The sequence below is a fragment of the Anser cygnoides genome, chromosome 6, assembly GCF_040182565.1.
Source record: "Anser cygnoides isolate HZ-2024a breed goose chromosome 6, Taihu_goose_T2T_genome, whole genome shotgun sequence".
In the NCBI taxonomy this organism is placed as follows: domain Eukaryota; kingdom Metazoa; phylum Chordata; class Aves; order Anseriformes; family Anatidae; genus Anser; species Anser cygnoides.
Genome location: NC_089878.1, coordinates 6,659,411 through 6,682,754, shown reverse-complemented (window position 1 = coordinate 6,682,754; position 23,344 = coordinate 6,659,411). Strand labels below are relative to the sequence as shown.

Sequence of the window (23,344 nt, the reverse complement as noted above, 5' to 3'; positions counted from 1 at the left end):
TAAATGCATGTGCATATCACAGCACTATCATTGCAAGTGCAGTCATCTGGCTCACTCGTTCCAGCAGAGAATCTAACACCAGGATGGACTCGGGCACTGGCTCGTGTGTGATCTCGGGACTATTAAACACAGTGAGCTGTAGCATTGTTCCTCTGGGCTGAAGTATAATTGTGTAGAAAGGGGAGCCATGGGAGGCTAAGTGGAAATGGCAATGCTTCTGTAGCCACTGGCCATAGTGCATCTGTTCCCTTCTGCAGGCATTATAGCTTCCTTTTTGGCATAATTGAATTGCAGAAAACTTTAGGAGCAGATTCCTATTCTGCATTAAAATGGTAGTGCACTGTGGCAACAGGAATGAGTATGCAGTTTATCAGTCAGATTGAAGCACCTATGTTTAAAATCGTTGGCTTAAGAGGGTATTGTATTTTAGCACCTTGCTGACTTTGAGAATAATTGGAACCATTCAGGAAGAAAGATACAAATGTGCAGACATACATAAAAGACTGACTGATGTGAAAGACTGATTTTATTTATTACCGCTGAGCATTCATTGTGGTAGGATAATTTCTTCTGCATAGAATGTAGTCACAGGCTTCCACAGTACAATTTTTTCAAACCACTTTCTTGTTCTAACAGCTCCTTTCTGTATTTGCCCCTCTCACATTTAAAAATACAGTTATTTCCATCTGAGGTACGGAAAAAGCTGTAGCTACTTTGCCTAGTGCCCCCAACAAATTCTTCTCTTTCTTTGAGCAGCATCCTGATTCAACAGGAATTCTCTAGACATAGCAATTTCACTGCAGTTCCACTGCACCAATATTTTCAGACAACATTTAATGGCAAGTGTTATTAAATACTGTCAGTCATATACCAGCCACCTGTATCTTATAACAATCATATATTAAGAAATGAACAGGTTGTGGGGGAATAACAGACAAAAAATAACAGAAAAATACTGCTGAGAAGCCAAGTGAGTCTACAAACTGAATAAGGACATATATCGTTTTAAAATTATTACTATTAAAATGATGACATAGTTAATATTTATATTTGAGGCTTAATTTCTCAAATATACTTTTAAAAGTATTTTCTACAGTGACAAGTGATAGTATTTGTTAGTTTCAAAACCTTATAATTACAATACAAGATAAAGAATGAAAAAAAAAAAAAATACCAAGATTTCCCTAAATTTATCCTGAGGAAAGCAGAAATATTATTGCCAAGTTGGAAAAGATCTATTGGGCACCCTTGTGAGAGAGATTTAATTGTATAATCCTATTAAGGGAAGAATTCAAGGCCACCTACTGCTTCTTTTAAGTCTAGTCCTCAACAAAAATGGTTTGTGGTAAATAACAAGCATGCTTTAAAAAATACCTTGGACATGATAAAACCATGGTTTAGATACTAGAAGTTTTTCTGTGCCAAGTTTAATTTCTGATCTTGTTAAATACATATCTTTTTGAATTCAACATTTATATATTTTGGTACAGGTTAAAAATAAAACAAACAAACAAAAAAGTCTAAAAAAAACACCTAATAGTTCATGATGTGCACGTAACATTTATGCTTTTTAGAAATTCTTTTAGAGTTTTTTGTAAAACCTTCACTTATTGTCAACATCTAATGAAAGTATAACACCATTTTAATGCACAAGACTTTCTTCTCATATCTTTGATTTAAAAAATGTTAAGATGAAATACAGCTTAAATTGGGTTTAAAATTCATTTTTGCTTAGATTGGAATAACATCACACATAGCCTAAATAAAAATGAAATTCATACACGTGACTGATGTGTAGTGTGTGAAAACAGGGGAAAGATCTTTTTTTAAAAGAAAAAAAATAATAAAATCACTTACTACTGCCGAGCTGTCTTTGTACCTGAAGCATAGTCATTTAATGACACCCTTCTTTCTTCCTCTCCACATGCCTTCACCCTACTCATGAAGCCATCCCACTAATTCAAGACTACCATTAGAACAAACAGACAAACAAACAAAAACTTCCGATTCCCAATTTGTATAACTGACATTGAATTCTAGATCCAACCTATACTTTGACCACATACGTTTGAATGGCTGACATTTGCTTTTACGGGGTGTGTAAATACAAGCAATAAATGGTAAGGGAAAATTCTAGTTCCATCTACCTCTAAATTACAGTTATTTTCAAGAGTATCCATGAGGGTGTCCTTATCTCTTTCTAGATGTACTAACTTGCATCACCAACATTACCAACATTCTTTATCAACTAATGAGAATAAACTCATTAACCAACTTCTTCTAACCAATTGGAATAGATATCATTTTTTTCATGTTCCTTTGAAGCTTTGAGAATGTGACTGATAGAAATAGCTTTTAGTCCAGATTCATATTAAAATTTTTCAGCGAGAAAATCCAGTATCATTGATAGCAATACGATGATTACTTTGAACATCAGATGCTAATCCAACTTGTACTCTCAAGGAAAACTATTTGCATGATACAGAAGTGCCCATACTTGAAAGAACCGGTGTCAGGATACCTTAGAATTAAAATGTCCTAATAAGTTATTGGTATATCATAGCACTTATGTAGGGATTTATTATCAGAATGGTTTCTCTCAGAATGCTGAATCAAATATTGGTATATAGAGATTGCTAATTTCTCATTTGCATTTCCTGCCAAAGAAAAGGATTGAATTTTAATTTTCTCACCCCTGAGATGAACTCCCAAAGATAAGCGAGCTGGCTACACAATTTTTTTTGTAAGGCATAGGACTAAACACAGACCTACGTATACATATATACAAGTAGTTTGCTGTTCTCTTCACTAAGACACACTTCTTTATTAGTGATAAATTGGCTGAATTTAGTGTCTTGTTTTTTAGATTAAAAATATTGCACTGAAAGTTCTCAGGACATTCTGAAAACCCTCCAGAGCTTTCTGTTCATACAACACACAACTGCTCATGCTGGCACCGCCTGCTTCTTGGACTGTGCAGGACCCAGTTCTCCTCTGCAGCCATTTAGTCCTCTGAGATTTAGGGGTGCTTTGGGACCATCAGTGTTTGTTGGCCTTTCTGCTTTCTTCAGCATTCACTGGCTGTCCTTGGCACTTTGAATTTTCTTTGCAGTAATCTCAGCTATTCCTGTACTCAAAATAGACAGCTAATATTAACAGAACTAAAATTTTAATTACATTTGACATTTCTACAGATTTATGTTAGCCCTAAATATGTATGTCAAAGAAAAAAAACAACAGCTGTTAATGTCTGCAGACTCCATGTCTAGCTGTCAGAAGTAACCCTGAACTCTGTCACTCTCCATCTCAGGTATTCAAAAATATAATCCTTCAGCTTGCAGTACTGAAGTCAGAAAATAGCAAACAGCTGGATTTTTTTTTTCCCCCTATATGACTGCAGAGATAGTGTTATGGCCCCTGTCCGTTTTGGTGGATGAGCCTCTTGTCTCATGTGTCATTCAACAGAAAATTGCCACAGGAGACAGCTCTCTAACAGAATTATTATACTCACTGCTCCTCTGTATTAAGAACACTTGAGATACAGACTATACAGAGAGACAAAACCTTACAGGCTTGATTTCTCGTAAGAAGTACAAAAACAGTCATGCATTTTTTCTCTAAACACAAGCCTATAAAGCATTTTTTCTCCAAAATGTATGCCATGATGTAGCATACCAGGTCAGACAGTTCAAGCCTCTGAGCCATTTCAATATGCTGCTTTCAAATATGCCGTGTATGTAGAAACCTCCTAATGTATAAAAATCTGACTTCAAAATATCATTATTAATTAATGCTTTTATAAAAGACCTGTCAAGAAAAAATATACAAAGCATGACTTTTTTTTAATCTTTCAAACAACGTTACATTTTTTGTTCATTGTTACATTGTTTGGTAAAGAGGGGGATTGAGAGCAAAAGATTTTGTGCATTTTATGGAATTATATTATATTGTTTCAAGGACTGCTTCTAATTGCTGTTAGCTGGTGTTAACAATTCCTAGTACATACCTTTAATTCTATCTCCTTAAATTAATGTTTCTGTCTAATAGTTTCATTTATTCTGTTTTTTTTTTTTTTTGGTAGTTTGTATGTACATATGTAAACATGTGAAATGAAGTGAAGAGCACAAGACTCATCTCACTGCATTTCAGCAGCTGGGAAAAAAATCTTTCATAAAACTTCAAAATCATATGCTTTTACACAGGAATTTATGAACAGAAGAGTTGAAATTGATTATCTTATGTATCAGACCGATCTAAGTGTTGTAAATCTTACATAGGCGTACAGTATACATGAAGTCATACTAACACTAACTAGAGTGCACATGACATACAAGTGACTAGTGTGAAGAAGATTTTATGGTTTAGAAAAAAATTACTTTACCATTATTAAATTTAAAATCTTCCAAAGCCCTGTCACAGCATTCTTCTACGCTATGATTTTGCGGCAAAACAAAACAAAACAAACAAGAAAAAACCAACAACACACAAATCAAACCAAAACAAAAATACACCATGCCCCACATTTGGGCTCTAACATAAGGAAATGATAGCCAGTTTCTTTCAAAATCAGCTTAGAAGCTAAGAGTTATTATCAGAAGCAATAACCAGAATTAGGGACAGCTGTGTTAACTCCTGACAGGGAAGAAAAATAAGACATTCTCAATCAAATGCCTGCTAACAATTTTAGATTAAGTTCAGCTGGTAACTGTGGCAAAAATCCAAGTTTCTGCTTTTAGTCTGAGATAATTTTTTCTACCAGAATGTTTAGGAGAGAAATCATGTCATGCTGTACATTAAGTCTGCAAACTGGTTAAAAATTATGTCATCCATAAGGAAGCATACTTTTTCCATGGGGTTTAATTTCCTCCTTCTGTTAAACTGCAATTTAAGTGACATCTCTCTCTCTTTTTTTTTTTTTTTTTTCTCCAAGAGAGACCCATTCATTGGTATTCCTTACATGCTTAGGGAAAAGAAAAAGAAAATCTTCTAGATCAATAATCCCCCTCTTTTGTTTAAGGAATCTCAGGAGCTGATTTTCAATTTATTTTGACATTGTCCATGTAATGTTTGCCATTTCAGACATTTACAGGTTTTGAATACTGTAGACATGCCTTTCACATATATATAAATATATATCATAATGATCAGAATCAGTGTCCACAGTTTAATTCCTTTTGCACTGACAGTAAATTCTGTTTGCTGCTTTTCTAACGTATTTCCAACCACATAAAATAATCTTTGTGGAAAACGTTTCATTCGGAATTCTGTTTTCCCCAGACATGCTCTCTCTTTTTGCTTACTGCTGGTTATCTACTGATGCATTCTCCCCAGCAATGATGGACTGCTTAGACTCATCACTTACTTTACCATCAAAGCTATCAAGTGTGTACCACTGTCACTCAGAAAAGGGTTCAAACTTCCAGCCCTACGACAGTTTCTTAAATAACTACAGTAAAAGTATTTCATCATTTTGCAGGTAGAAGAGCTGAAGCTAAGTTTGAAATGCCCAGGTCACAATAGAGGTTCAAAACAAAAATTAGAAATTTGAGTCTGCCATCAAATCTAGTTGACAAACTAGATTTCATAATGTCAAATATTGAATGCATAGGTAGCAAACGGTTCCTTCTTTAAAGCAGGAAGGGAAACTCTGTGTACTCAGTGCTACTGTAGTTTGCCTACTAATTCAGTGAGTCCCCAGTAATCCGGAGACTGGGGATTCTCATTTATCAGCAGACTATTTTTAATTATTTAATCTTCTTTCCGTATGATCCCAATCTGTTGTCCACTGAATTCCAAGAAAACAGATCAATGACTTCTGGGGGCATTCAATCAGCTGCAGAACCAAGATAAGGCTCATTTCAAAGTATAGGGAAACGTCAAGAGTCTGGGAGTCAGACAGCATCGCCGTGGGCCTTTGCATCACTAAGGAAGGAGGCACCAGGATGGATGGTCTAAATGGGGTCCTGCAATCTTCAGCCCTTAGAAAAATGTCAGCATTCTCTCCTGCTGCCCTGACTGTTATGTATCAGGCTGTTTACATCCCTTTGCCTGGCTGAAGTGGAAGGAAGCATTAATCTTTTTTCTGTATGCAACCTTAGACCCATTAGAATAATTTGCACAGTTAAATACTTCTTGTGGCAATTTTCCACAATTATTATTCTTTGTCTATTAGAAAGGGTATTTTTACTATGACTTATAAGGGTATCACATATTGAAAAGAAACCTTTTCATAGCAGTCTTATTCCAATTATCATATCTAAAACCGTGATACAGTGATATTAATAACCATAAAACAAATATATATATAATGAAATTGAAAAAGCTATTTCATTCATGCAGTGCTAGCCAACAGAAATAATATATAGTTCTATGACTACATGCACTGTATAATTAAATGAATATTTTATCTAAAACATTTAAATCATGAAAGGGCAGATTTTAGATATGAACATCATAATAACTCTCCGCTGTTCTACCCAGAGTGCTAAACAAAAAAAGTTGCAATACTTATTCATAGCAGTCAGGGATGGGCAATTCTTCCACTTAAATTGTAAACTTTCTTTTTGCACTTTTTGTTTGCAGCTGAGATAGAATAGTTTTTGTTTCCATGCAGATTATTTTTCTCTATTAAAAGATTTAAGAAATAAAAGATTTGGACAGAATTGCAGAGAAAGCTTAGCCATCACAACCTAATGCTATACCAGAAAACAAGGTAGAAAACTTGTGTTGTATTCTGCAGAATTAAAACCCTGGTTGCATAAACTTCTTTCATTCCTAGAGCAAATCACTGGAATTTCTAAACTTATCAGTGCTGAACTTTGTGAATGATACTTTGCATTTCAGTTGAAAGTGGATGTGAATTTCTTCAAAGATAGAAATATAAAAGGGAGTTTCATTTTTATTACGTGAAAGAATTTCAGGGTTCAGTGAAGGTAACAAATCACAAGAATAATTTTCTTAATATACGATGGATTTCTGCAAATCATCATGGATTTTTAAAAGGATTTTGATAGCTAAAGCTGAATTCTTAAGCTTGACTGAGAAAGTATAAGAATTTATTGAATAGATTCACAGATAGTGCTGGAACCTATAATCAAAGAGCCTATGAATTTTGTTGAAATATTAAAACAGTTCTAATTCTGCATGTGTTTGAGAGAACTAGTCCATCAGAAATCACTGAGATCTAATTGTACAACAGAGATGTAGAAAATGACATTTATTTTAATCCCTTAAAGCATACTTCAAATTCAATTTAACCACAACTGCCTTAAAATTTTTCTTTGAAAAGTCTGAGAACTACTGTTAATTACTACTAATTAAACATTTAAAGCAAAGTAAAGCCTTATTAATATACATTAAAAATATAAGTTTTAATTCACATTTGTTTCACAGCAATTTAACTTAACAGATTTCAGTGAAGCTACCTAGATTTACACTGTATAATTAAGATCAATTCTAGATTCCAACTGGTGCCAAATTGGATTTGATCACTGTTCTTCATTTTTGTCAAAGAAGAGACTCGCTGTAAAGACGGGATAAAATTACATCATCACTGAAGTCAGTGAGGCCAGAATTTTACATGAACCGGTTTACTCTCTGGACCTAAGTGCCCAGGGATCGTGAAGCTAATAAAGCTGCAGTTAGTTCCAACTGTACTTTTACTACTTCTATCCACAACAATCTAAAAAGAAAAATGAAAAAAAAAATTTATAAATGCAATAACTCCCACTGAAAAACAGAAGTTTTAACCTTATTCTGACATGAATCAAAAATAAATCCCGTAATGTAGTCAGGTCTGTTGTACTAACACAGTTTATTCTGTAACCTGCACAACATCAAAAGCCATCTTTTACTACAGAACTGGCTTAAATCTTTGTCATTTCCTCTTAATAAGACCTTACTATTCTCCTAAGAATTTTTCCATAGTCTCTTTAAATATCTTTAAAAAGATTTCTTGGTGTGATCTAGCATATTCAATCTCCTAGCAGCGGAGTTCACAATTATTTAAATAACTTAAAATATTGTTTCAGAAATACCTAACTACGACAGGGGAAAACATTTGTATTCTGGAAGTGCCACCAAGAAACTTTTGGTACTTTTTCTTATAGTGACATTTGTGCAAAGGATGTAATTGACAATATTACTTTCTGGCTTCTTTACATTTTTGGAAATAATGTGACTTGATTGCTTTGCATTTGTTCCTTTGTTGGAGCTATGACAATATTGCTACTGCTGTGGGTGTAAATGAAGTAAGCAAGGACAAAAAGCGTTACTTAAAAACCTCAATAACATCTTGACTATGGGTTGTCTGTCTTAAAAACTACGGACTGTCTGCCTTAAAAGTGAGTCAGACTAGTTAGAAAATGTAACCTGAGTGCAGCTGGAAAAAAAAGTTGACATGCTAACCAATATCTTCATGTATGTTGTGACAAAGGCATTGCTTCTTGGACAAAGATAAATGGAGTAAAAACCATAAATTTGAAAATTTAAAAGTATAGCCTATGTTATCAGCATTTCAATTACTTAAAGTTATCAATACAGGAAACTGAGGCACAAACTGCAGGACTCACTTGAATTTAGCATTCCTAGTATGTTAGATACTGCATAGAAGAAAACTCGAGGGCAGAATATTCTACAAAGACCACCTAAATCTTACTGACAAAATATCAGATTTCATACTCTGCGCATACAAGAAGCATCTATAACCTCTAATCCAAGTAAAGGTCTTGGGGTGAAAGAGTTTTAGGCAGATGATTTTTTAAAAGCTAGGCTGCATAGCTTTTTTTTTTTTTCTTTTAAGCCACATGGGGGTTATGCAATTTCATGATTTCTATTTAGATAAATGATATCTCTCTACTATAGACAGTAAAGTTGCACGTTACTACAAAACAACAACAAAAAAAACTATCTATATCAAGCAGTTATAACACGAGACAGGAAGAATTGTGGTCAAGCAACAGAAGGGCAACAGAAGACACAGCAGCAGAACCGTCAGACAAGCTCTGGATGACAAAAAAACAGTGACAGTATTTCTCACCCCAAATCAATGCTAGAGCTATGCTTTCTACCTTAAATTAGAAAATTAGATATATGACTTTGACAAAAAAAAAAAATAGCTAGGGCATAGAACAATCTTTCCTAGAATAACAAAAAAAATTAAAGAAACTGCCTGAGATGTGTTTCAGGAAGGAGACCCTGGCAGCCAGGCCCAGGGTTGCAGCACAAGCAAACACCACCACGGAGATGGTGCAGCATCACGAAGCAGGAAAGATCACAGTAGAAAACATAAAAGCTAACAGGTTGGATTCCTGTCGTTGCCACTATACCGAGTACATGCTTATTCCCACAAATTGGTCCTTATGGTGAATACCAACGTAGGATGAAAGATTTGGTAACTATCAGTCTTACAGTAAGACTTACAAACAATGAATAATGCTACATATGAAGATAACAGTAGGGAAGAGAGGTGCAAATCCAACTTGCCAGTCAACTTCTCAGGGCTACCAAAATGAGCTGCTCCATTTACCTGCTCCATATACACTTATAGAGACTTGCCTTACCCTGAAACTGCAAAATCGCCTTGGACCAAGAAAAGACTTGGAGACATGCTATCTCCACAACCAGAATGGCTCTCAGTTAAGCCACGTTATGTATTAAAAAATGGTTGTAACCTTTAGAACCAAAATGAAGCAGTAGACACCAGAACCTCCTGAAGGAAGCCCTTTTATGTTGTGAATTAATAGAAAGGATGAACAAACAGAACATTCAGACTACCTCTGCATTAGAAGCTGAGTAAACAGTGGCATGTGTAGACTTGTGCTCTGTGCACGTATACACATACATCTTTTCCCTTGTTTACTAAAATGCTTTATAAAAACTGATTATATTTTTTATTTCAAGTTTTCACCTGCTAGAGAAATGCTTATCATTTCAATGTTTATTTTCTAATTGAAGCCAGAAGTTGTGAAAGATTAAAGATTGATTACGCTATGTCTGCCAGCTGATGACAAGAGAGCAGGACTACAGCCAAACCAGAGAACTAATTCCACTGCTTATTACAGCAGCTAAACACTCAGAGTGCAGCCCTCTGCTATCCTGGCCATAAGTCAATCACAAGAGCCAAAAGACAGTTTACTTTTTGCTAGGCTAATAGTCTAGCAATTACAAGCTCACTCCATCTCTCTCTACACATCCTTTTTTTTTTTTTTTTTTTTTTTTTTTTTTAACATTTCCCCCCCCCCCCCCATCAATGCATCTTGTATAGTAGCACCTTTCATATCTTCATTTCCATTCCCAGGAAGGCAAATATTTTTCCTGGGAGACATTTTATTTCATGTTGTTCTTCAGTTTACGGAAAACCTGCCTATTTGTGCCTTTGCAGACCTCTCTCATTTTGTAATGGGCTACATTAACACCATTTGCCTGAGTGGGGCACATACTTAACTGCTTACAGATTAAGTCACTTTAACAATAACTACAATGAAATGCCATGGTCATGAACAAATGCAGAACTTGATGTTTTAGGAACATGTACCTGCAGATATTTTTCTGCATGAACTTTGAACAAATGCAAAGATCACAGAATGATCCTTCTCAGATGCATGCACCTAAGGTAGGATAAAAATTGATTTTATATTCAAGGACTTTTCAGGGGATTCTTGGTATTTATAGGGTGGTTCAGGAGATGAGCAAGTCACTGAAGAAATATTGCCTCACTGGCAGCCATTACTTTGGAAATCATTATTGTTGTGTTGTGACATATTTACTGTCAAGCTTACTGGACTGTATGGAAAACATTAGATCTATTTTGATGGAGTCTACAAGAGCTTTTTGTAGATTCAGTGAAAGCAGGAAAATCTTTTTACAGCAGTAGAATATACAGAATTAAGAAGAAATTATAGGCAAACTAAAGAAAAACGTCAAAGAGAATTAAGTATAGATAAAAAAGGAAATTATGTGCATAGAGCATAACCTATAAAAGAATGTGTGAAGAATGTAAAGGTATTTCCATAGTTTAGGAATGTAAAAGATTTAATAAAATCTTCTGAGTGTTCCTAGGTAAGAGTATCAATGGATTTTTTTGAAAGGGAAAATTTAAATTGCTGTACCTTTGTTAATTTGAACTATACAGCCACACATCTCCAATCCTTTCACTTCAAGACTAGTTCATCTTAACGCACCAGCTAACCAAGTATCATGAACTGTGGGCTGGCTGGCAAGAACCTGAACCTTTTTGCTTACTTTAGTCACATAAACTAGGTCAGTGGCTCATGAACAAAAGCAATATCACAAACCCTATAAGACTTCCACATCACTCCACTATATAAAAGTGAAAACATTAAATTGATTTCTGAGTTTAAAATTACATATACAGGTTGTCTTTCCCACACCAAAGAGCAAGAAACTTGTGCCGTGCTCCACCCCCCCGCCATGTATCAGTCATCTACCACAAACATCAGTGCCGGAAAGGGCAAAAGTCTAGCCTTGACAGATAACAGCAGTCACTATCAATACAGCTGTTAGCTTTACAGAGACATCCTGAAATTCTGTATCTGCACCCATCTAGAATATATGCTCCAACTGCGCTAAATACCAGCAGGAAAGATCCTCCAGAACTTTTTCCATCTTTCCAACCTGGTTTAATAGTCATGTCAAAGAGTCATATCTGGCAAACATATCTGCCATCTTGCAAATGACTATTTTGAAGTAACATTTTTTTTTTTCCTGTTTACTAGTGAAGAAGCACACCTGCTTACAGGCATACAGCATTTATTTCATTTCTGTTGCTTCCCCTGATTTAATTTTATTTATTTTTTACACCTTTCAGTAGACAGAAAACAGGCTGAACTTAGGATTTTTTATTTTTATTTTTTTCTTTTCTTCCTTTGATGGTAAGATGATGAGATGCTTCAGCTAAAGGCAGACATTTTGAAGAAAAAAACATGTCGAAGCAGGTTCTCCTTTTGAGAGATTCTACTGAGTTGTTGATTTTATAGCTGCAGAAACGATAGCATCTATTTTTGTTCCTTACACAGTGCTTCCCAAAGCTTGGTGAGAAGTGAGTCCTGACAGGATGAAACTCAAAGTCTCCAACATTCAACATACTAAGAATGAAGCTAGATCCTCAGCTTTGAGGGTGCAAGGGTTCAACGGGCTCCGCTAAAGGTCAGATGGATTACTATCGGTAATCATTTTGGCTAAAATGAGCCTGAGAACAGTTGTTGGTGCTTGATTGCCTCACAGTGTCAATCATAACACAGCACTGATAAATCCTGTACACAAACTGGCTTGAAATAATAGGACACAAAGAAATTGCCTAATGCAGGAGCATAAGTAGTCCAGGAAGAAATCAAAACAGGTTTAAGCAATTAATGTGACATATTATTTAAATAAATTAGTAGACTCTTTAGATAGAAATATTCCTTGCCTACGTTATTTTATAGTAACCCAAGGTGTGGCTGCAGTTTTAGTTACAGAAACTTTTGTATCTTTTTATTGATTTAAAAATACCCTGTCAGATATGTTCTGGAAGGAAATCATTTAGCCTATATTATCATGGGTAATCAAATACGATTACTCTCAGGAATACATTATTACATTTGCATCAAACCTCTCCCTTTCCCTCCCACTCTCCCAGATGTATATCGTCATCCCAGCAAGACACATTGAAATCACTTTGTAATTCTGCCTTTACCTTTCTTCCTTGATGAATTTAAAAGTTACTGAAAGGAATTTGCTTGGTCACTTTACCAGAGGAAGAGGGAAAGTGTTAACTTTCTCTAAGCAGCTCTCATAATAAAATTACTTCAGAAAGTCTGACTAACTCTTCTCATAAAATGTATTTGGAGGTAACACAGAGACCTGTTTGGAAAGGTGATACTCTTTACTCTAAAGTATTAAGATATAATATACAATTTATTTTTAGGGTAACTTGTTCAAGAGGAGGTAAAATGCCATTATTCCATCTGTTTAACAGACATTTATGTGTGTTTTAAGTATCACCTATTTGAAAATGTCTTCCAAACTGAGCTGTGGTTTCCAATACTCAAAGACAATACTACAATCTCAACCAAAATAAACAATCATGCTATTACATTGAATGACAACAGGCATTCATTTCAATTCTTACCTCAACCTTATCTACGGATAAGTTTTATACATATATGTATGTATTTCTCCAGCTTGCCTGATTTTAATGCACCATTAAGCCTTCAGTGCATTTACCATTTTGCTTTCCTGCATAAATGGATTTCTATTTAGAAAATTAAATTTTACCTTATCTTGCAAATAATCCACAATGTCTATTATTACAATAATAGACAACTAACAATTTAGGAGTACTAGAAAACTGGCAAAACCATATATTATAAAACAAAGAAAAAAGCCCCTGTATATAGAAACACATACTTCTATCTACATATATTTTCTCTGCCTGTTAGGCCATCGATCTGGTAAACTACTGAGTTTCATTTACATATCGTGAGACAAAGTTGCTATTTAATGTCAGACAGTGTTCCAGCATCAGAGGGTAAAGCTAATAGCAAACCGAGAGAAAATGTTTGTTACAAACACGACTGACAGGTCATGGAGGGTTTCATTTAACAATCCAGAACCAGAAAGAGCTTGTTGTGGTATCCCATTCCCCAATCCAGCAGGAGCTTGATTAAAAACTTTCTCAGAGATCAACTCAAAGTTAAGATATTTCAACTAAAAGTTTTGGTAAAAGTTGCATTAATGCAAGTTAATGAAAAATGTCCTCCTAATTATTACCCAAATATCCAGCCTACAAGCACTTGCAAATAAGAGTGAGACTGATTTTGAAAGCAGGCATGGTGATGTGCTTATCAGGTTATCTTTATTTTAAGTAGCTAAATAATTTTTCAGCATCTTTCATATAAAAATACTATTTGATTTATCAATTATTTTCTGATTGAACATTCTCCTTTAATTGGCAAATATTTGCAGCAATTATCTCCTCCAGATCTCAGACAGCATGAGTCATGACCTTCTTTTTGGGATTTAACAATTACATAATTCAGTTTCTATCTACTATCACATACAACACCTGGATGTCAAGTTACTGAAAATGTTTCTATCCTTATAAATAATGCAACTTCCTAATGTAGCTAATTATGATGTGTACATAATTTATTGCTCCCTAGAGCCGACAAGTTTATCTCCTACAGAATGCATAACATTAGTTTTTGTAATGACAATAACTTTGAGGAAAATTATCTCGGGTGGAAAGGAGATAGAATTTTTTTCTCTCCCTGCTTACATTACACTCCATAAATACAATGGAAATTTTCTGTAAGTAGGCAACACATGATTTAGGACAGCAGACTTTGATGATAAAGATGTAAATAGGCATAAAGTAGGATTTTCAAAGAACTCAACTGTCAGTGATATCAAATTAGTCAGGTGCTTATTTGCATCTTTGACTACCTAACTACCCTTGAAAGTCTCATTTGTAAGTACTCATTCGCACTTCCAAGTGCATTTGTTCTCAAATAATTTTCAATGGCAATCTGCCTTTGGCATCCCAGACTGCCATTTATTCTACTCAAAACCTCTTGGGTAATGATACCCTTCAGTCTACACTGAATCAGAGAACTGAAGAGGTATTTGAGAGATCTAGGTGGGAAAACGTTTAGCAGACTAACTACATGAAGAAAAAAAAGTAAAATCATATGAATGTAGTAGGCTTCCATTAGGTACTATACAGTAGCTTTGGAAGGACTAGATATAGGAACTCTGATGGAGCTGAGCAGTCCTAGATTTTCACTAGCAACTAAAAATTTGGGAGTACGGTTTTGAAAATACAGCCTGAGAATTGTGAAAGGCATCTTATTCTCTATAGGTAAAGAATTATTTCAAACTTATTTCTCATCCACTGCAAAAAGACTTTTCTAATTCTTGGTTGCACTTGAATACCTTGACTGTAAATTACTGACTATTCTTTCTTTCATTAAGAGGATTCATCTTGTTTACTGGGGAAGCAAGAGGTTTCATAGGTAATTATTTTGACTGTGAAGCTAAATTGCGAAGGTCACTTCACACTTCATCTGCAAAAACAACACAGTACTGGAACATTTCTTGCTCCCATAAGGTTCATAATCTATGTTATGTTGTTCTCCTTGAGCATCATATATTCAAGCATATTCAAAACACTTACTATAATTCTTAGTTTTGGAGTGAAATTAGGTTTCTGTAGAAAGACAAATTATTCTGTGCAGAAGTGTACTGTGGCTGAACTCACCAGAAAGTGACCAGCAGAGACCTTAAGCACAAGTCAGTTTTGACTTTTTTTAAATTTTTTTTTGTATGTTTGTTTCATCATCTCAGTGAACACAATGTTCACATGTACTTTGTGTAACTTGAACAAAACATTTCTTTTTCTTTCAAAAAAACTGTGGTTCCACCTTCATAATAGTAGAAAAAAATATTAAGTATTGACAGTTTAAAAAAATATATATATAAATCTTAAACTGGAAGTTTTATTTATGTTTACATGAAAAATTTATAGAATTCAAGTAGACATTTCCAGGAAGCTAAAATAATCATCTAGTACATCTCTGGTAAAGAGATCTACTGCAGTAGAAAGGTCTGCAGATGTTTCATGTTAGCATTTCCTTACAGAGTAGTAAGCAACCATGACAAACTAACGTTTGAAATTTTATTCATGAAAAAAATGAAGCTTAAAAATAGCCATCTTCTCAACAAGTTAATAACACTTCCTGTGAACCCTGACGAGTTTATTGAATATATGTTTTCTCTTGGAAAATGTCACTGCTACTGAATTTTGCTTTTTTTTTTTTAATCACAATCTCTAATATTTCATTTTTTAACAAAGCAATATGCTTTATTCCTTTATTTATTGAGAAATTCCTGAAGTACACTTTAGGATTGGGGGTGGTGAGGAAAGAGAAGGAAAGTAAAACGCAACATAATAGTCATCCGTGCTTTTTAGAGAAAATCCCAGCATTTTGGATTTACTGAAAAACAATGACTGTTTAAAAGATTTTGTCACATGAATCTTGCAATATGTAGAGTTCGAAACTTCAAAACACAGATGGTATTTCAGCTTAGTTAAATTGCTTTTATATATCGTTTACACTTTCATGAAGGTTGTTGGTTACACTAATCTTATTTTACAGCAATAAAATACATGCATCAGAAAAGATGTTATTTGCAGGGCACAAAATACAGATTCAGCTTGGTCTTGGCAAATATTATTTCTAAGTAGGAATGATTTAAAAAAATTTAAAATGACTCTGCTGAGGTACCTATCAAGTGCCTGTTTGAATCTGTAAAGGTCTAGGCAATGTCAGAATGCACCTTCACAAATGTGGACTAGAGGTCAGTATTTAGATGGAGTATCATATTAATGCCTAATTATACAGGCAAGATCTTTTCCTAAGCAACATTAAATAAAACTAAGGATGAAAACCTGAAAATAATAAAAAAAAAAAAAAAAAAAAAGAAGCAAAGAGAAAGGAAACATTACCACAAGCAGCAGTTTGAAGAAGCAGCTAAGTAGCAGCTTCCCCAAACAATGGACCATTACACACAAATTTTGTCTCTGGTACTTTCTTTTTTCCCCCCCTCCATTAACACTGGAAGCAAACCACATTCTCCATAGAGTTGATTACTTGATTACAGAATTTACAGAAGATACTCATCCTAGAAGAAATTAGACATGTAGAGTTATAAAATTACGTAGAGCTGCTAAGTTTTGAAAGGATGAGTATCCTGCCTCAGGATGTAAACCAGCACATTAATGAGCTCTCTACAGGAGTTATTCTTTGAAATCCTGAGATCTGCTTCATTTGGGGTTCACAAAATTCCTGATGGAGGTGGATTTTTATTTAAGTTTGTATATTCAGTTGGTGCTAACGGTCAGGAAAAAATTCTATACAGCTCCTAAGCACACGATTTTCCTATCTTTAAACTGTCTTTAAGCTTTTTTTTTGTTTGTTTTTTTATCTGACAACTGACAGGAAAAGAGAGTCTCACCATAAATCTCACAACAATTTTTACCCTCTTATTTTGCTCCTAATTTCTTCAAATGATGGGGGGGGTGGGGGGGGAACAGGAAAAATGTTCTTTGCAAAAGGGCATGAAGTCTTCTTCCAGGCTCCAAGGTAACTATGAATTCTTAGTTTTGTTTGTGTAAATATTAGCAAAACAGCTTTACCAAAGCTTCTACATTAGGAGAGGGTTTTATTAGGCCAAAATGCACTGTGCTTTTCCTACGTGAAATCTGCATTCCTGCTTCCAGCAAGTAGACTGACAAATTTCATCAAATGATATGCTACTGATGCCCACAACAGAAGCACATTTCAAATATCAAGGAAGCTTTTCATGCAGCAGGTAGAATTGCACAGAAAAAAATATCAAAGGCTACAAAAAATATAGCTTAGTTCTGTCTTTTGCTCAAAAGGGATCAGGCTTCAGTAAGATCTCTAAAACAGTTTTTTTTTCTTTTTTCATAGTATCATTATAAAGTAATTAGCCATAGACAATACTGCAAATGAGATTGAAGTCACCTCATGGTTCAAGCAAAATTATTTCATAATGTTTAAAATCAAATTAATGCACTGTTCATTTATGGCTCATAAGTATAAAGACTTTGAAATAACCTCAATAAAGAAATTTCAATAGCAATCTTAATTGTAAAATATAACAAGAACAAATTTTCAAAGCAATGAGTTCAAAACAATTAATGTGTCTAGACTTCTGTCAGCCTAATGCTACACAGAAATAAAATGACTGAGCATATCAATATTGCACTCTATAAATCCTTCTGCATACAAAGAGATCAAAACTTGCTTATGAAGTGTATCTTAAAACACATTCATGTTGCATTATCACTTACCATAACACTAACTATCCCTTTGGACCGCTTTTACCATCTCTTCAATGACATTTCCTTTCCCAGTGTATAATGTGATCAACTTCAGTTACTGTGCGAGACCTGATACCGAAGAAGCCTGAAGCCAGTATTGTCTCAGGCTAGGGAAACTGCTGCAAATCAAAATTTCTAAAAGGAAAATTATTCACTTCTATGATTTGCCCAGCACTGCTCCAAATCATCTATTGACAAATCATTTATAAACACTTCCTTTTACAATTATATTCCCAACTTGTTCAGTGAAATTGATTTTAAACTAAATCATTATTTTAAACAAAAAAACGGATTTATCTTCTGTGACTGATACTGTACTGAGAGAGCCAGCTGAATGGAAGGCATAAGTTATTTATGAACTTCTTTGAACAAGTTATATTTTTATATGGAAAATTTATAGCAATAGTAAATCTAATTAAGTGCTTCCTAAAGCAAAACATCAGGCAAATGTCAAACTGATAAAACACATTTTGTTCTGTCACTGCCACGAATCCTTACTTCTGTTAAGAAATATTTTTACCCCCGAGGATAATATTGAGATATTGGATGGCTTCTCTAATGTTTGAGGAAGATGAAAACTAAGTTCTCTCATTTTACCATTTTGTTTTAAGAAGTTCGTTTAGACAGTTTTTAATTCAGAGGTAATGTTAGATAACTGTCTTTTTTCATGCTTCAGCTTGTACTATTCCATGCAGGAGCATGACATCCATCTATATTCTAAAATCCCATTTGTGGTATACTGAGAATACTCACAAGCATAAACTTGTAATTAGAAATATAGATAAGTTAAAGACAAGACAAATTGCTAGACTGATGGTAAATCAATTTTTCTTTAAAATATTTTATCAATCACTGTGTCAGTGTTTTCACATCAGTGGAATTTAACATCTTAGTATATATAGTTTTATACATTTATACAATATATCCACTTGTGTTAATATACTATGGATAGGATCAATAAGGCATTTCCAACTTTTTCCCTAACTACTTTCATGTTAAATTTTAAAGAAATATATACTGTCTGGGCAGCTTATTTGCTGAGTATGCCATATGGATATTACCATACTACAGCCTGATCTAGATGACACATACATTGCTGAAATATATCACCAGTGGAAACTCAAAAGACCAGATCTGTAGAGTATATTAATCTAGTACCAGGTGGGCACCTGCCAATGAAAACGTTCTTGGAACAAGAAAGAAATAAGAATATTACACATCCCTCATAACAACAACACTTTTTACCTAGAAAGACTACATAATTCTCACTGTCAGCTAGCTTAGTTCACTTGTAAGTGAACACTAAGTGAACACTATTCTTTAATTGCACAATGACAAAGTTTTTTTTTTGTTGTTGTTCTGAAATGATCTGTGGTAAAGTTATCATCTAGTTTGTTTTGCATTTGCTTTTAAAATATGCCTCCTACTGCTTATGCTGTGACTTTCCATTCAGGAAGACCTTCAGGAGTCCTCAGGAAATATTTCTGACTCAGGAACAACAGGAAAAAAATTCAAGTGCAATCTTGATTCAAACAGTATTGCAAGGACAAGATCCTGTCTTCAAAGCAGCATTTTCTCTTAAAAGAGCAATGCCAACAGGACTACAAGCCTGTAACTAGTCCTTTTTTGACACTGATTTGGTGCAGCAGCTGAAAGAATAGGAAGCTTCTGAAAATCACCATAAAAGTACAAGTTAGCAGATCTTATCATTATCATCAATTTCCAAGTAGAATACCAGTGTTCTGTATCATTGATTTTTCTTTCAGCATCTGCGTATCCGAAAGGATATTTCAAGTCATCAAAAAAAAAAAAGCACAAGAGAAGAGAAAAAGATTTTTTAACCCCTACCATTTAATTGGAAAATAAAGCACAGTCACCTTGTTAAAGTACATAAGAAAAATAAAGAGTTAGCTTTCAGAAGGCTGAAAGCTATATCCTCTTCATACTCTGGAGAACCATACAGGAACTAACTTAAGAACGTCAAGGTTCTTAAATTATAAATAATCTAGCAATGTCAATGAGTCTGTAGTCTTTCACCTCTTGTCTATGCTGAGAGCAACACCGATACTTTCTACACCATGTAAACCTATTGGCAAAATATTGAACTGCCTTACATAAATGCACCATCCCTCTTGCTGCTAGCTTACATATCGATGCAAAGCATAGATATATGCACTGAGGCCTACTCTAGTCAACAAAGAGGCCCTAATTTTATACGGAGTCTGCATAATACATGGAAATCAATATGTACATTATTCAAAATTAATTATGTAGAATAAATGAAAACAGCTGAATTGCCACATGGGTAGCTATCCTGTCAGGCACTTCATCATCTATGACAGTAAAGTTGAGCTACGCGGACAGATGCAATTGCATACCTTGCATGTATGCAGCCATTTGTAACCTTGATTCACAGCACAGACAGCAGATGGAAGTTTAGCATTACATTTATATTTTATTAGCTAGGCTAAAACTTTGATGGGGCTACAAGTAATGGGGAAACTAAGTAGTACTTGGATGAGAAAAGGGAACAAATGAAATGGTGTTTCATAGGTCTCTGTCTTCCATATCACATCTCACTGCTTTGCTTTCAGGTTGTGGTAGAACATTGTTCTTTTCTATCCTATTCCATCTTGGCTTTAAAGCCATAAAAACAGGCGGTAGTCCTACATGTTTTCTACATCAGCAAACCTTGTCTGGGCTTTTTCATCTTTGCATTCACCATGAAGCTGAATGAAGGGAATACATACATACTGCAGCCCTGACACTAGAAAGCAGTGATACACAACCACAAATGTTCATTTATGTGCTTAACAACTTAATCAAAGGTAATATTTTTCCTCATTTAAAAACAGATGAATGGGCATAAGTTGGTTGTGATTTTATACATCTCAAGCTGGCTCAAGCTAAAATTAATGTGGGGTTTTTTTCCATCAACATAAGTTATCAGTTTGATCTCAGAATACACTTATTAGATGAATAAAAGAAACAGACATAAACATTTTGAGCCTTATTGTAAAGACAAGCTATTTAATATTCCCATTCCATAAAACTTAGTAAAGTTCAGAAAGATTGAAAAAGATACAGAAAGATTCCCTACTTTGCTTTAGTGTCTAAGAACTTTTGAATCAATACTTATATAACTTAAATCAATGAAAAATAAGTCCTTAATTCCAAAGAGTTTGGGATCAGGTCTGTTAAAAGAACTAAGGGGACAAAAAAAAAAAAAAAAAGACTTAACTGCATGCAAATGTTAAGTAAGGAGAAATATTATGAGCTGATATCAATAGCCACAGTTCAGGACATGGTCTCTTAAGATACACCTGTACTATCACAATTTTTTTAAAAAAACAAAGCAGCATGGATCTGAGCATCTACAGTTTATAAGTAGAATAAGCAGTAAAAGAAAGAAAATTGAAATAAATAAGTTAGAAACTGAAAAAAAAAAAAAAGAAAGTAAAAGCCATATGACCCCAAAGCCCCAATGTCTATGAAGGTCATTTGCCAGCTGATCACTTAGCCCTTTCTACAGCAAAATGAGAGCACTTATTTCAGAATCTAAGCTATGGTCACTACAGAGGCATCATCTTTAAGCACTTCAGCTGAAATCAAGATCAGAAGTGAAAATGATCTGAGAAATAAAATGTGAAGCATCTAAGGAAAGGTTAGGAAGAGCAGCATGGTAGTCTCTTACAAAATGCCCTCATAACCGTAGATAATCACAAGGAAAGAGAAATGACTCTTTAAAATACAAGTTAGAGGTAAATTTGAACACTAGAAAAATCAAATGCTGCTCCCATTTTCTCCTAACAGCAGCTGGTTGCCATTTTTAACAGCACTAGCAATAGGTCTTTCTACATGCCTCAAAGACAAGTATGACACTGTTCATATTCCTCAAATCCAGAAGTTCTGGAAGGTTCTCATTCCCCTCTTCATCATATCTGTGGCCACATACATATTGAGAAAAAATCTCTTGTAGAAACATCGGGAATGAAAAATGAAGTAGCCAAAGCAACTGTAGCTAAAATCATAAAAATTCTGAAAACTAACTGGAAAGAACTTTCATTTTAAAATTAATTCCTAAATCTAGATTTAAACCCAGATAGCAAGTATTTAAAGATACTAAGATATTCAGTTGCTCAAGCATTTCATCTGTGAAAGGGATCAGAAAAGGAGAAAAATCACTAAGCGCTTGTGCACTTTCCCATTCGTTCCTCACCCCCCACTCAGTATAGCACAATGGTCTGTGCTCATGGTGTCCGTAAGCAGACACACAGCTCAAGACACGAGAAAGCTGAGCTTTGATTTGCAGTGTTTTGCAATTTAAGTTTCCTTTGGGGCGTTCAACTTGAAACGTCTTAAAAGGAGTGACTTTTTTCAGAGACTGAGTGTTAAACTTATCCCTTATTCAAGCGTTTAGAAGATTTTATTTTAGTCAATTATAGAAAGCTACTTGTTTAGCATGTTCAGCTGTGTGCCTGCTTTCCAAGACTCAGTACTGTATTATGCCCTCTTTTTTTTTTTCCTTTTTCCATTCCTCCTTCTACCACTTTTAAATAGAATAATAAAAAAATAAAAAGACAAAACAAAACTGGTTGGTCAGCTCTTCTTGCTGGCTCAGCATCTCTGATGTTCTAAATTTCTTGGCAGAACTGCTTGGAAATTACCCAGAAAAACAAGTTTTTATCAGAAACTGCAAGAGCACATAGCCTTTGATGCCATCTAAGAGCATGTAGGCAGAGTGCCAGCAACTCAGACTTTGCTACCTTATCCAGGGCGCTCCTGCAGAGCTTAGATTCTACAGTACATACCAACTCTGAACTACTGAGCCTGGCAACCCAACAGGGGAGGCCCAGAGCTGTTGCGACTTTGTTTTTCCCCACAGTCAGGAAATCCGTGAGCTCCAACCCAAGCAGCAGTCTCTCACGTTAAGTAACTGGCCACAAACACAGTTGATTGGCAGTCCTGAGCTCTCAACAAAGCCTAGGGAGCTGGACTAATGCCCCAACTCCCACAGTTTCCATCCCAAAGCCAGCCAGCTCTTTTCTAGCTCTGACTTTCAGATAGAAACCCTTAACTACTTTCTCAGATTCAGTCTGCAAGGGAAATTTTTGAAATCTATGTCTGGCATGGGGTTTGTTAAGTGCACAACCTCAACTTAACATAAAGGTCTTCAAATTGAACCAGTTAAATGTTTTCAAATCAAATTGATTTCCTATTCTTTTCTACAGCTATAAATCTGTATATAAAGCAGTAGTTTTGTTTTTGTCACTGAACTTTCCCTCTTGCTCTGGAGTGTCTCCAAAATACTCTGTCTTCCAGTAAGTTTTAATTTTTCCCTCCTCCTTTCTCTTCCTGTAGATTTACACTCCACATTCTGCAGAAACATACAAGAAGCCTGAATTCATGTTATTCCCAAGAACAAGATGAGCTAGC

General features: G+C 34.8%; 1 long non-coding RNA gene across 1 annotated transcript in view; it reads right to left on the bottom strand.

The window, feature by feature from the left end:
• Nucleotides 1-3,012: 3,012 nt before the first annotated feature.
• LOC106034543 (uncharacterized) overlaps nt 3,013-23,344 on the bottom strand; it is a 102,034-nt gene continuing 81,702 nt past the window's right edge. The window contains exon 3 of the long non-coding RNA XR_010832444.1: nt 3,013-3,127. This is a non-coding gene — a long non-coding RNA (uncharacterized lncRNA). The remainder of the gene's footprint in view (nt 3,128-23,344) is intronic.